Source organism: Dipodomys ordii, unplaced genomic scaffold, assembly GCF_000151885.1.
Source record: "Dipodomys ordii isolate 6190 unplaced genomic scaffold, Dord_2.0 Scaffold16, whole genome shotgun sequence".
Classification (NCBI taxonomy): domain Eukaryota; kingdom Metazoa; phylum Chordata; class Mammalia; order Rodentia; family Heteromyidae; genus Dipodomys; species Dipodomys ordii.
This window is the reverse complement of record NW_012267232.1, coordinates 16,330,180-16,343,530: the sequence shown is the minus strand read 5'-3', so window position 1 is coordinate 16,343,530 and position 13,351 is coordinate 16,330,180.

The following is a 13,351-nucleotide window of genomic DNA, read 5'->3' as shown; positions in this document are numbered from 1 at the left end:
GTGAGCCACCAGTGCCCAGATTCCTGCATATTAATTTTAAGTTGTAAGCATGTGACAGATTTCTTCATTGACCATAAGGCATATTATGCAACCAAACCATATTAAGTAAAATTTAAATTTTTAAATAAAAATTTTGTTCATGTAAGGTGTTTATTTTACTTGATTTTTATATGTCTTTGAACCTCTTAGGAAACACTTAAAAATAGCTAAGTTACTATAATCCTTACTGAATAAAATTACAATGTGACAGAGTTATAAGAAGTATGATTAGGGGCTGGGAAGGTGGCTCAGTGGTAGAGTGCTTGCCTTGCATGCCTGAGGCCCTGGGTTACATTCCTCAGCACCATATAAGCAAAAAGAAAAAAAAGCCCGAAGTGGCGCTATTGCTCAAGTGGTAGAGCCTAGCCTTGAGCTGAAGAGCTGAGAGACAGCGCCCAGGCCCAGAGTTCAGGCCCCACGACCGGACTCCCCCCCCCAAAAAAAAGAAGTATGATTAGTAAACACTGGCAGTGGGTGACATTCAGGGCATAAAAGGACCAACTATGAAACACTTAAACATAATAATCACATATTAATCATTTAATTATTTGTAAATATAGCTCATGAACAGTATCAGACAAGTTAAAAGTAATGTTCTTAAGAAGAATGTTGGTACTCTGTTCTGACTTGGAAGTCCACATGACAATTGTTATTTTTTTTGTTATATTTGGATATCACCAGTATTTTTTCCTATGCATAAATCTTGTGGAAAATGTTGTTTGTTTTTTAGTAAGAATTCAGTCAAAACCTTACCAGGTGAGGGGAATACAAAGCTGAACAAGACAGTCTGATCGCATAAGAAATCATAGTCCAGAATAAATAAGATGTATAAATATTTATAATACGGTATGGTAGATGCCATAATAGAGAGAGGCTCAGAATGTTTTGCCCAGTGAAAGGAGATCTTGCCTTATCAATGATATTAAGGAAAGCTCCCCAATGGAGATGTTTGAGCTGAGTGCCACTAGGAATGGCCATTAAGAAGTTCTTGGTGACTTCTATGAGAAAGTTTTCAATTACATTTATGTAAGATCAAACTTAGATGTCAGTGAACCAAGAGTTAGAAATTGCTTAGAAATTGAGACAGTGGATGCATTAGCTTTAAATTGCTATCACCTAAATACCTGAGAAAAGCAATTTAAAGGAGGAAATCATTTGTTTTACCTCACAGTTTCAGAGGGTTTAGTGCATGGTCGGTTGGCCCCTTGGATTTTTGGCAGAATACCATGGTAACCAGAGCATGGAGAGGAGAAGGCTTCTTACCTCACTCTAGAGAGGACCAGTTGTAACCTTCAAAGGCATGCTCTGGGACCTGCTTCCTCCAGCTAGCCCCCACTGCATGGTTTTCACCATGCAGCCACTAACTGCGATCAAACTGTAATAATAGATATAGACTTTACTTTTTCAGGAAGTTGCTTTCTTTTTTCTTTTTCTTTTACTTTTTTTTTGGGGGGGGTCCGGTCATGGGGCCTGAACTCTGGGCCTGGGCGCTGTCCCTCAGCTCTTCAGCTCAAGGCTAGCGCTCTACCTCATGAGCCACAGTGCCACTTCCGGCTTTTTTTTTTCTTTTTCTGCTTATGTGGTGCTGAGGAATCGAACCCAGGGCCTCATGCATGCAAGGTAAGCACTCTACCACTGAGCCACCTTCCCAGCCCCCAGGAAGTTGTTTTCTAACTTGCTAGTTACTGCTTCTGAAAAGATTTGATAAGGAATGTTGTTCACATTGCATAACAGTTACGTGCTGGCAGTAGCATTGGATGTCTTTCTGTGGCTACCAGTGAAATGTTTCACTTATTTAATGTCAATGACATGAAATCTTTCAGCAAGAGATCTAGCACTTGAAGAGGGTTACATCTACACCTTTGCATTATAAATGTCTTTGGTTTCCAATTATTTACTCTTTTTTCTATTTTGGAGGTCCATGGTCTAAATTACCATGTACGCAATCATACTTACTTGGCTAGTGACTATACTACAACATCCTTCCAAAGAGATTCATGCACCACCAGTTTTCAATCTGTACCACAGATGTTAACTTCAACAAAGACTCAAATTATATTCCTCTCCAGTATATATTATAAAACTTTAATACTAGCACCCTTTCAAGTCCTTGCTAGTCTTTCATCTTCTTGCTGTTTGCCAACAATCTTCAATAGAGGTCTTTTACCTCTGGAGTATTCTGCCTCTACTTCTACTAACAGGGCCTACATTGTTTATTTCCTTTATATAGTACAACTACTTTGATAATTTGAATGAAATACATATTTATCTAACTTTTTCTCTATGAAGGTGCTACGTGATGTAACCCAAACTCCAGCAGGAGTTCTGTTTAGTGATCCATTTCTCAGTGTTAAGGTTTGCTCTTCAGGATGATGTTAATCTGTGGGGTTTTGGCCTTTAGGTAAAGCAAACATCATAGATTAAATAGTACCAAGAACTTAAACTCTAGAACTATAGAACCAGATGATCTTTATTGACTAATCATCTGGAGTTTACAGGAAAATAAATGCTACCTTAACTATGACCTCAAATATATGCCAACTAGTAAAATATGGATAAAACATGAGGTTGAAGCTTAAACACAAGATAACTAAGAGGGCCTCAGATAAATCACCAAGACCTGATGGGTAGGGTCTTAATAATAAGGAAACATTTTTACTTTTGGCTATAACACAGTTGCTAGGATCAGATTAATTTACTCTCTTAGAATAACCATAAAACTTGGACATAAAACAAAACAAAACAAAATGTGAATGCTCTAGAGAACAACCAGTTCAGCCATGATCTCAGGTACCTACAATCCTGGCGAAAGCAAAAACATATTGATGTGAATCCTGCATTCAAGGTTGTATTTTCCAGTCCCAGTGTTTGCTGATTCAATGACTAGATGGATCATCGAGGTATAACAAGTGCAGCATTCTTGAGTTTGTGGTAGTTTCACTGGATGGAGGGAGAAAAATGGAGTTTAGCATTAAATTAAGCAGCTATGATTAAAAGAAAAGTACTACAGACAGCTGAAGCCATCATTCTATATGCAATTTTCACTCAAGACCCTTTTCTGATTTCTCAGAGGCTTAGACTCAAGACACAGAGAAACAAAGCAAAAAACTCTAGGAAGATAAAAGCTAAGGAGAGTATTTGTCAGTTTCCTGAGATTCACCAAAGAAGAGAAACTCAACGTTTTGTTTAGATCCTGGAAAAGCTATAACACAACAATAAGAACAAATTCAAGTAGGCCAATTTTAACTATACCAAAGGAATCTCTCCAAACTCATGAAAAAAAATTTAAATCTCTCTAAGACAGTATCAGCTGGAATCCCTACTTTTCATCAGTCAATCCAGTTATTCATTAGTTATTATTTCATAGTAATTCAATAAATAATAACCAGTCATGCCAGAGGGAAAAAGCCAAATAATCAAAAAATCAAGAGAAAATAGAAACTTAATCTGCACATGATAGAGGTTTTGAAACTAGCATACACAGAATTTAATGGAAATCTTAGAACTGACAGCTATGAGTTAAAATTTAAAATACAAGCTGGGTGCTAGTGGCTCACACTTGTAATCCTAGCTAATCAGGAGGCTGAGATCTGAGGATCGCAGCTCCCAGCCAGCCTGGGCTGGAAAGTTCATGCAACTCTTATCTCCAATAAACCATTAAAACAAAGCCAGAAGTGGCACTGTGGCTCAAGTGGTAGAGTGCTAGCCAAAAAAGCTCAGGGACAGTGTCCAGGCCTTGCATACAAGCTCCAGGACTGACAAAACAAATAAATAAAATTAAAATTCAGCTGGATATGGTGGCTTCCTGTAATCCAGCACTCAGGACACTGAAGGACCTCAAGTTTAAAGTCAGCCTGGCTTGTATGGTGAGCCCCTTTGCATTTACTTAAATAAACAAATATGAGAATTCAGCATTTAATTTTAGTAACAGATATAAGAGCCATAAGAAAAGGGGACTTAGGAATTGAAAGAGAGGCAGCCAATGAGCCATTCAAATTGAAGAATAAAAAGAGATGAAAAGATATTTGAAATATAGGAAACAATATACAGGACATGTATATGGAAGTTTAGCGTGTGTGCATTGGAGTCCCAAGATAGAAAAAAATATGGAATAACATCAGTGTTTGAAGATATTGGCTAGGAATTTCCAAAACAAATGAAGATGTCAGGCCACTGAAAAAAGAGACTCCAGATGGCACTGAGGAGTCTGAGGCAGGAGGATCACAAGCCCACCCTTGGCTACATACAGAGTTCTAAGCCAGTCTTGGCTAATTGATGAGACTCTGATAAAGAGGGGGAAGAGGAACTATATAAGAATACTAGAGGGAGGAAAAAGCACATAGACACATCACAGCTAGATTAAACAGTTCTTTTGGCTCATGCCTGTAATCCTAATTGCTCAAGAGGCTGAGATCCGTAGATGTGGTTCAAAGACACGAAGAAAGTCCATAAGCCTCTTAGTATCTCTAGTTAGCAAAAAGTAGGATGCAGAGGTGTGGCTCAAGTTGTAGAGCACCAGCCTTGAACACAAATGCTGAACAACGGCATGCAGACCCTGAGTCCAAATTCCAATGCCAGAACAAAAAGATAGTAGGCAAATGTATGGATAGACATATAGAGGTATAGATTTTGATGAGATAGATAGGTAAATGATATAGATAAATCTCATAAGTGATACCCCACCAATACCAAGTAGAATTTGAAAGAATTGACAGGGAACCTGCCTATGCTATAGAACCTACCCTGATGAGGAAACTGATATTTTCTACCACTGGAGGAAGCTCAGGTGCGCAGAATTTGCCTAAGCAATTCCTGTCCCCCACTAGGAGGCTACATCTAGAGACAGGTAACAGCTATCTATTGTGGGAGAACAAAGATGATTAAAGACATTTAAAGACATGTCTGCAAGGAAGAGAACTTGTTGAAATCTGAGGGAGTAAGGGAGAGAGAAAGAATGAGAACAAAGCAAAACTCCTTCAGGCCTCCTGGCTCCATACTAAGCACAGCTTGGCAGCTTGGCCCACCATGGTAGGAACTTTTAGCCTGTTGTATACTGAAGATATTCATGATAACAACAAAATCCAACTTACCTCAAATGCTGAAAAGTTAGCCCAACTTCTGATCTCACAGAAGAAGGAATTCCCATGTTAGTCATTTATCTCAATCTCTATTATCCTTTATATGCAACACCTGGCATTTAAATTTTCAAAAAGCAATATTAGGAAAAGATCCATGTGAAATGATAAAGTAATAGAAAAAGTCTCAGAAATGCCTCAAGAGTTAATATTAGTAGAGATTTGAAAAAAAAAACACTTGAAAGTTAAAAAGACAATACTATCAAAATAGTAGAATAAGACTGACAGCTGACTTCTCAGAGAACAAAATAAAGTAATATCTTTAAGGTTCTACTAGTAAAACAAAAAAATTAGAATTTAATTCTCATCAAAACTGAGACAGTCTCACCAGCCCAACTCCACTAAAAGTAATACTAAAGTTAATATTCAACAAGAAAATGATCATGGAAAGAATCATGATGATCCTGGTGATACAGAAGGAAGGAAAACAATGGAGAAGTAGTAAATATGTGAGATAAGACAAATGACTACTGATGGTTTTCATGAAATAAAAGCACATTTTGTTCAAAATATCTATTACAACCAAATGTACAATTCCCATAGTTAAGTAAATAAAGCACAGATTTGAGAGAAACACCATCCATATGGTCATCTAGTCTACACTTAAATATTTAGTGTTGAGACGGTCATTATTTTCTGAGAATACCTATTCATTCTGTAACCATGTTCTAAATGTCTTTATATCAACTGTAATATATAATTCTGTAATTTTTGACCTTGACAAACACATGTAATAACTCATGCTATTCTCACACACATATGCTTGGAATGTGATCAGTTCTAACTGAAATATTTTATTCTGTGGCCAAATATCCTCAGTCGAAGCTATTCTTCACAAGACAAGACTACTTATCTATAACAGAATCTTACAAATTAACCTAACTTTGTTTCTCACACATCCCATAACACATGATTGAAATCTTGTTCTGTATTTTTTTATCCTATGTGTTCAGCTTAACATGGCACTTTCCTTTTCTATAAGAGGAGAAGACTACTATATAATTCCAAATTTTCCTTCTGGGAACTCTATCCTTAAGAAGTTAGGATTTAAGCGTGCAGAATATGAAGCTAGAAATGGTACATAGACAAGAACTGGCTAAAAGTCTGGAGATTATTTTAATAGATAATGGACAGTAGTATAGACTAAGTTATGACCTTTTTCATAATAATAAAAAGAGAGGTTGTAAGTGGAGTCACTGGGATTACTGACAGGGCACATTAATTGAAGATGTGTGGCAATAAAAGGGATGAATCAATGGTGACTAAGACTTTTCAACCCCCTATTACTAAGACAGTGAGAGAGTGAGCCAGAGGTGCTTTGTTATGGAAAGAATTTTTTTTTAATTTAAAACCTTGTAGACAAGATTTAAGATCTATATAGAAATAAGATGGGGGTTTTTGTTAAAAGACCCAAGATGAGCTTTCAGCTGGCTTTTTCATAATTCAGGCCATGGAACAAAGAAACAAAGGGCCATCAATGTCTTCTAGCCAGACTATCAGGTGCATACCTATAGTTGAGCAAGTTGTTTTATTGCTCATTGCAAATAAGAGGACCACACACCATGGGGAACTTAAGAGCGTGTTAGAAAGGGCTGGGCTTGTATTTAGATGGAAGCTGTCAGGACATATGTGTAATTCTATGGTAGGGTGTCTTCATAAATCATAAACTAGAAAAAGAGAAGTATAGAACAAAGCTGGAATTGTAATTTGCAAAGAAGCAATATTCTTGTTCACTAGAAGAATGCTATTTTTATGATTTTACACAGTTACCTTGTTCTTATCTGTGCTTAAAGAACATTACAAATCAGTTTTATTTTTGCCTCATTCCTCCATGTATAGTTACAGGGTGGCCTTGTGTAATACTGGTGCTTGGTAAAATTATTCTACCAATATGTTTGTCCTAGAGGGGAGATAAGACTCCTTCCACACCTAATGAAGGATGCACCTGGTATAGAAATGACAAGCAGGAATATTGGGTAATTGAAGAAATAGATGACAGGTATAAATCTTTTTTTTAAAACAGTGGAGGTAAAAACAAAATCATCTGCTAAGGTTTAAGAGAAAGGGAGAAAAAAACCTTGGAAAAGTTTGAGTTACCCCAGAAGTTGTCTGTTGAATCCACAAAAGAAGCTATTTCCTATGAAGTCATCTATGTTATTAAATAACAATGCAACTGTTGTTACACATCATGAATTGACAGAGGATTTAGGAGTGTTGAGGCCTTTTAGCTTCTAAAAACATTAGATGTGTTACCATCTTTTATGTGACGGATACAAACAAATCTTATAAGAAAAACCCATTGTAGGTTAAGTGTTACTTGATACAAATAATTTGTAACCTTTAATTTTGGCTTTTGGACTGCATCTCCCATTGTAGGTTAAGTGTTATTTGATACAAAATAATTTGTAACCTTTATTTTTGGCTTTTGGACTGCATCTCCCAAAGGCGGTGGAAATTTTACTGTTTTTCACAGCCACACCAAGCAGGGACAATGGCCACCCAGTGTTCGTTATTATCCAGAGAAAAGAATATTAACACTTTCACCCATCCTCCGAAAAATGGACTCCTGACTCCCACTTGAATTCTGTTTAGGTTTATCTAAATAACTAGATGCCTGGATCGTTCCTGGCATTAGGTGTGATTGAGAGATAACTCACTTACAGGCAGCCACAGCAGCAGTAGTTTTCTGTGCATGCCGAAGCCCTGCTCTTGTGAGCATCAAAAGGAGATGAAGCCTGATTAACCATTTTGAAATCTATCGGATGAGGAGAAGTCCTTACAAAACAACTTTTATACGCTTTAATTAAAAACGTGTTCCGGCAGCTCAGAGCTGAATGGGCTTCAGGGGGAGCAGGGCCGAGCCCGTTGCTATGACGACACCAAATCTTTTCAGCCTGGCCCTTCCTGGGCACACTCTGAGTGGCTGTCCCCATCCATTGATTTATCTCTGCCCCATCTCTAGGCCTATGTCCCCTCTCCCACCACTTTCTGCTGCTCGTTCTGGGGTGGCCCCCTTGTTGGGCTCCTTCATCATCATTTTGTCCCTTACATTTTTTTCTAGCAATTTCTGTATTCTGTTCTTCTTGAAAACAAATTGCTCTCCTGAGTTAATTTACTTAATTTATGTCTTGTCAATTCATAGTAGCCACTGTTTACTCTCCCTCTTGATGAATCCAGTGTTTAAAAAGAATAGAGCATTAGAGATGATTGGAATATCTTGTCTATGTATATGGAAGGGTAACACTGCCATGCTACCTATTCCCTAATAACTAAAAAGTAAGTTAATAATTTTTTTTTAAGATACAGCGCCAGGGGCTGGGAAGGTGGTTCAGTGGTAGAGCGCTTGCCTTGCATGCATGAGGCCCTGGGTTTGATTCCTCAACACCACATAAGCAAAAAGAAAAAAGCTGGAAGTGGCACTGTGGCTCAAGTGGTAGAGTGCTAGCCTTGAGCTGAAGAGCTGAGGGACATTGCCCAGGCCCAGAGTTCAGGCTCCATTACTGGACCCAAAATAAAAAAAAAAAAAAAAAGATACAGCGCCAAAGAATCACCATGTTTTCAATTTTTACATTTAAGGTTGAACACTGGCTAAAATACCTTTCTTCTGATTGCAGTGGGTAACTAAGAGGAAGAGTTCTATTTGTCTGTTAAAATCAATTTGTGCTTGTTCTTAAAATCTCCAGTTATTCTAAAAACACTATTATTTGGTAATAATTGTGCATGTAAAACTTTAAAACATGTATTTAGTGCAAACACTAGGGAAGCAGACATTTAATTAAAAAGGCTGTTGTGTTTGTTTTGTTTTGTTTTTCCCAGTCATGGGGCTTGAACTTGGGGCCTGGGCATTGTCCCTGAGCTGTTTTAATCAAGGCAAGCACTCTACCTCTTCCAGTTTTTACTGGTTAATTAAAAACAAGAGTCTCATAGACTTTCCTTCCCTGGGCTGGCTTCAAACACTAATCCTCAGATCTCAGCCTCCTAAGTAGCTAAGATTACAGGCAGGAGCCAACTCTAGGCTAATTATTTTTTAAAGTTATAATCATTATGTAGGGAAATAAATAGAACTCAACACTATAAGATGTTATTTTAATGAATCAAGAATTGAGTAGAACTTGCCCCTCTCAGGTCTCAGCAGCCAACTTGAGGAAAGGTAATTTCTTTGCAGTCTTGTACTCAGCAGGATTATATAGACCATAATGCCATTACACAATGACTTAATGCTTTTCTTTGAATCATCAGAGACCTGACATCCTTTCCTTTTGATTACAATTCCAATTTTACCTTTCACCTTTTGCATCTGATAACATGAACTATGTGAATGGAATGCAATCATTTCTTAATAATTCTCATTTCCTCCAGCAACTTAACTCACAACTTGTTTTTGCTATGACTAACTTCCACAGAAAATTATTTGTTAAATGAAATAAGTATTTCCTTTTCAAGTGCTTGGCTCAATCTGGATGTGTAACTTCAGAGAGAGGTTTCTTGGCATGGAATGGCATGGTAAATGATCATTACACAGAGTAGGTAAATTCTTCCATGTTCTGGGAGACCAAAGTACAGTTCTGAGTCTAAGATTCCAAGACAGAGAAGCACTAGCTTCTATGTCTCTGGAATTGAAATGTACGCATTTTGCTTGCTTCAAGAAGTTTTATAGCTGAGTACCAGTGGCTCCTGCCAATAATCCTAGCATTTAGATCTAGATATCAGCCTGCTGAGAGGCTCACAGTTTGAAGCTAGCCCAGACAAGAAAGTCAGTGAGACTCTTACCTCCAATTAACCAGCAAAAGCTGGAAGTGGAGCTGTGGCTCAAGTGGTAGAGCTCCAACCTTAAGTGAAAAAGGTAAGGGATAGTACCCAAGCCCTGAGTTCAAGCCCCAGCACTGGCAAATAAGATTTAAAAATTATAATGAAGTGCCTTAGGTTATTTACTTATTTTAAAAAATTTCTGAAATAATATATTCCTGATAACCCATGTGTAAATCTTGGGCCATGAGTAACACTCTGAAATTTCTCCAGTGTGAGGAATAGTATTTCTTTTAAATGAACCAACCCTCAGTTGACTTCTACATTTGTTTGATATAATGTAAGAATCTACTACATTGTAAGAAGAGAAATTCATACTCAAGAAGTAGAGAGGCAATATTAGCTGGGGTGATGTCTCACAATGGGTCAAATCTTTTATTCATGCAGGTATCACTTGAAAGAGTTTGAGGTTTTATTTTATTTTCACATACACAGCATTAAGATTAGAAAATCAGACTTCTTGTACAAGTTACATGTGTTTTGTCACTTAGAACAATTTATTTGGAACAGTCTTAGGTAGAAACAAAGGAAGTATTTTTTAATTAGCTAAAAAATCATTTAAAAGACAGGACTTCAGATATCTGAAGTGAGTTTAAGACAATAAAATTGGATAGTTGGAGACGCATGCTTGAAGCATAAACATTTACTGTAATATCAGAAAAAATTATTCATTTGGCAAAACATTCAGGTTCTGTACCAGGAGATAAAGGCAAGAAGAATCCTACAATGTTTGACATTTAGATCTATTTTGGATATGACAGGAGTATCCTGAGGGTAGTCATCTTGCCAATGAGTGAACTAGAAGTTATAATGGGTCTTTTCTATCACTGTTGTCTATGGTTCCATGATTCAAAGTTTAAAAAGCTTTGTGATTACACTTTTGATAAAAATGGAATTTTCCTTTCTATTGAAATGCTTTGTACCTTTTCCCTTCCTAATTCTTTTCCAGGGCCAAAGTCATCTACATGAAAATCCTAGTACCTTTTGTTCAGTCATTCATCCATCCTATGATGCCTGGATCACCAGAAGTTCCATAATGCTGTACATGTGCTTGGACCCTAGACATATTGTTTATGCAATAAACCACAGGACTGTCCTATAGCTTCTGTGGTCTGGTGGATAGATGTTAGCATCACAGCTCTTTTGATAGCTCTGAATTTACTGCTTTTTAGGGAATCATTCTTATACTCAATCCAGAGTGTAGTTATTTTGAAATCTTCCACATATTATCAACATTAATTCCCAAGTAGCTGTGCCTATGTATAACTTACTCTGATTGAAGATATTATGATCAATTGTTTCCCAGCATGGTAATATGTAAAAATTTAAATCATGGCTATCTTTACTGCTCACCCGTATTTCTAGGCATGTGAAAATGAATAAGCAAAGGAGACCCACAATTCAAGACAAGATTAAACCCCTATTTGAGCTTGCAAACGTCATTTTATGAAAAGTGATTGAAGTAATTACTACATTACAAATGAACTAGTCATCAAGATTCAACCCTATGGTTGCCAGGTGCCAGTGTCTCAAGCCTATAATCCTAGCTACTCAGGAGGCTGAGATCTGAGGTTCAATATCTGAAGCCAGTTCTGGCAGACAAATCCCTGAGGCACAAGAGCAAGAGGCCCTGAGTTCAAGCCAGACACACACTCACATAAACCTATTGCTAATAAATTAATGTAATGAAAAGCAAGGTAAATGTCCAGAAGTCACTCAATGTTTGGTCACCTGTAGAATCTGGAGTTTAAAACACATCTAAAGAAAAGTTAGAACTTTTAATTTTGGGGGGAGCAGGAAGTATTTTCTCTTTCCTTCTATTTCTTCCTACTTTATCCTGGTATACTAAAATAAATCCTTGCTAAAACTTCCAATAAAGAAAAGAAAAGAAAAAGAGAAAAGAATCCAGAAACATGCAATCATAGTACTCAGGTAAAAGGATCATGAGTTCAAGGCTAGGCTGTGGCAAAAAAAAAGTTACATAGATTTATTTATTAGGAGCTCAGAATATCAACAACATAGACCAAAAGAAGAAAAGGAAAAGGAGTAAGAAAGAAATTGAACTCTTTCTCTTTAATCTTACTTCCTATAGACTAGTTTTCTCTCCTACAAGCTAGTTTTCTCTCCCTTCCTTCTAGTGCTGAGGCTTAAAATTTAAGATGTACACTCAAAGGTCTATGAAGATAAATTTGTAATGGTTACTCTACTTTGTATGGAGTAAGATATATAGCAAAATCTTTACATTTCCTGATGAGAACAATGCCTAACTAAATCTGAAATACTTCTCTAAGTTTACCCTAAACCATCAACTTGCTAGATTGCTTCCTTGCTTTGTGAACTCTCCTGTACATGGAACAATCTTATGCATACTCTTCTAAGTCTTTATGTCTGAGTGATTGGATATATGCATGTGTATTTGCATGCTTATGTGAATATGTACCTGCATGTATGGATAAAGATATGTCTATTACATCTGTGTTACCTGAAAGGTGAAGAGTGGATTATTTGTAGGTTGGGATAGTTGTGAGGAATTACTAAAATCTGCTTCAATTCTGTTTTTTTGTTTTGTTATGTTTTGTTTGTTTTACTGTTATTCTTGATCTAATTAAAGTGAAACTGAGGAAAGACTCGGTATGGGTGAAGGAGAAAGTGGGTTGTGTGAGAGCCACAGCAATGACCAGAACTGGTAGACAACAATGTTTACAGAAATCTTTAATCAGGATTCTTACTGATTCTCTCTTTCTCTCTCTCTCTCTCTCTCTCTCTCTCTCACACACACACACACACACACACACACAAATACACACACACACACACACAGGTTGAGACACGTGATAATGCCCATTTTAACCTTCCTATACTCAGGAAAGCATAGTAGCTGGAGCTGCAGGCAACTGAAGGGCAGGGGGTGGCGGTGGGCTCCGGAGCAGGCACGTGCGCCCGTCTGGGGCTGAGTCTAAGTGGCGGAGGAAGTCGAGCATCACGCCCAGAACCAGGACCTCTGCGGCTGGATGCCAAAGGCGATGTCCAGTCCACCGGGCCCAGTCTCCAGGGTCTCTCTTTTTCCACGATAGCTGGGAAAGTGCACAGGGTGCATGCAAAGCAAGTCCGGGTTACCGACGCAGGTGGTTTAGGCTCCGGGCGGCGCGGCGCGGTGCAAGTGCTGAAGCCCAGCGAGCCGGGCGAGGGGCGAGGGGCACCCCCGGAGCCAGACAGCTGGAGGCAGGGAAGGAGAGTAAACACCCAGGCTTGGGCTGGTTGCAAAGGGGGAAAGGAGAAATGAGTCAGACCACAGTACCGCCCCACCCCCTCCCGCCCAGCCTCCCCGGGCGGCGCCACGGGTCCTGCAACCCGCGCCGCGGGAGCCCTGG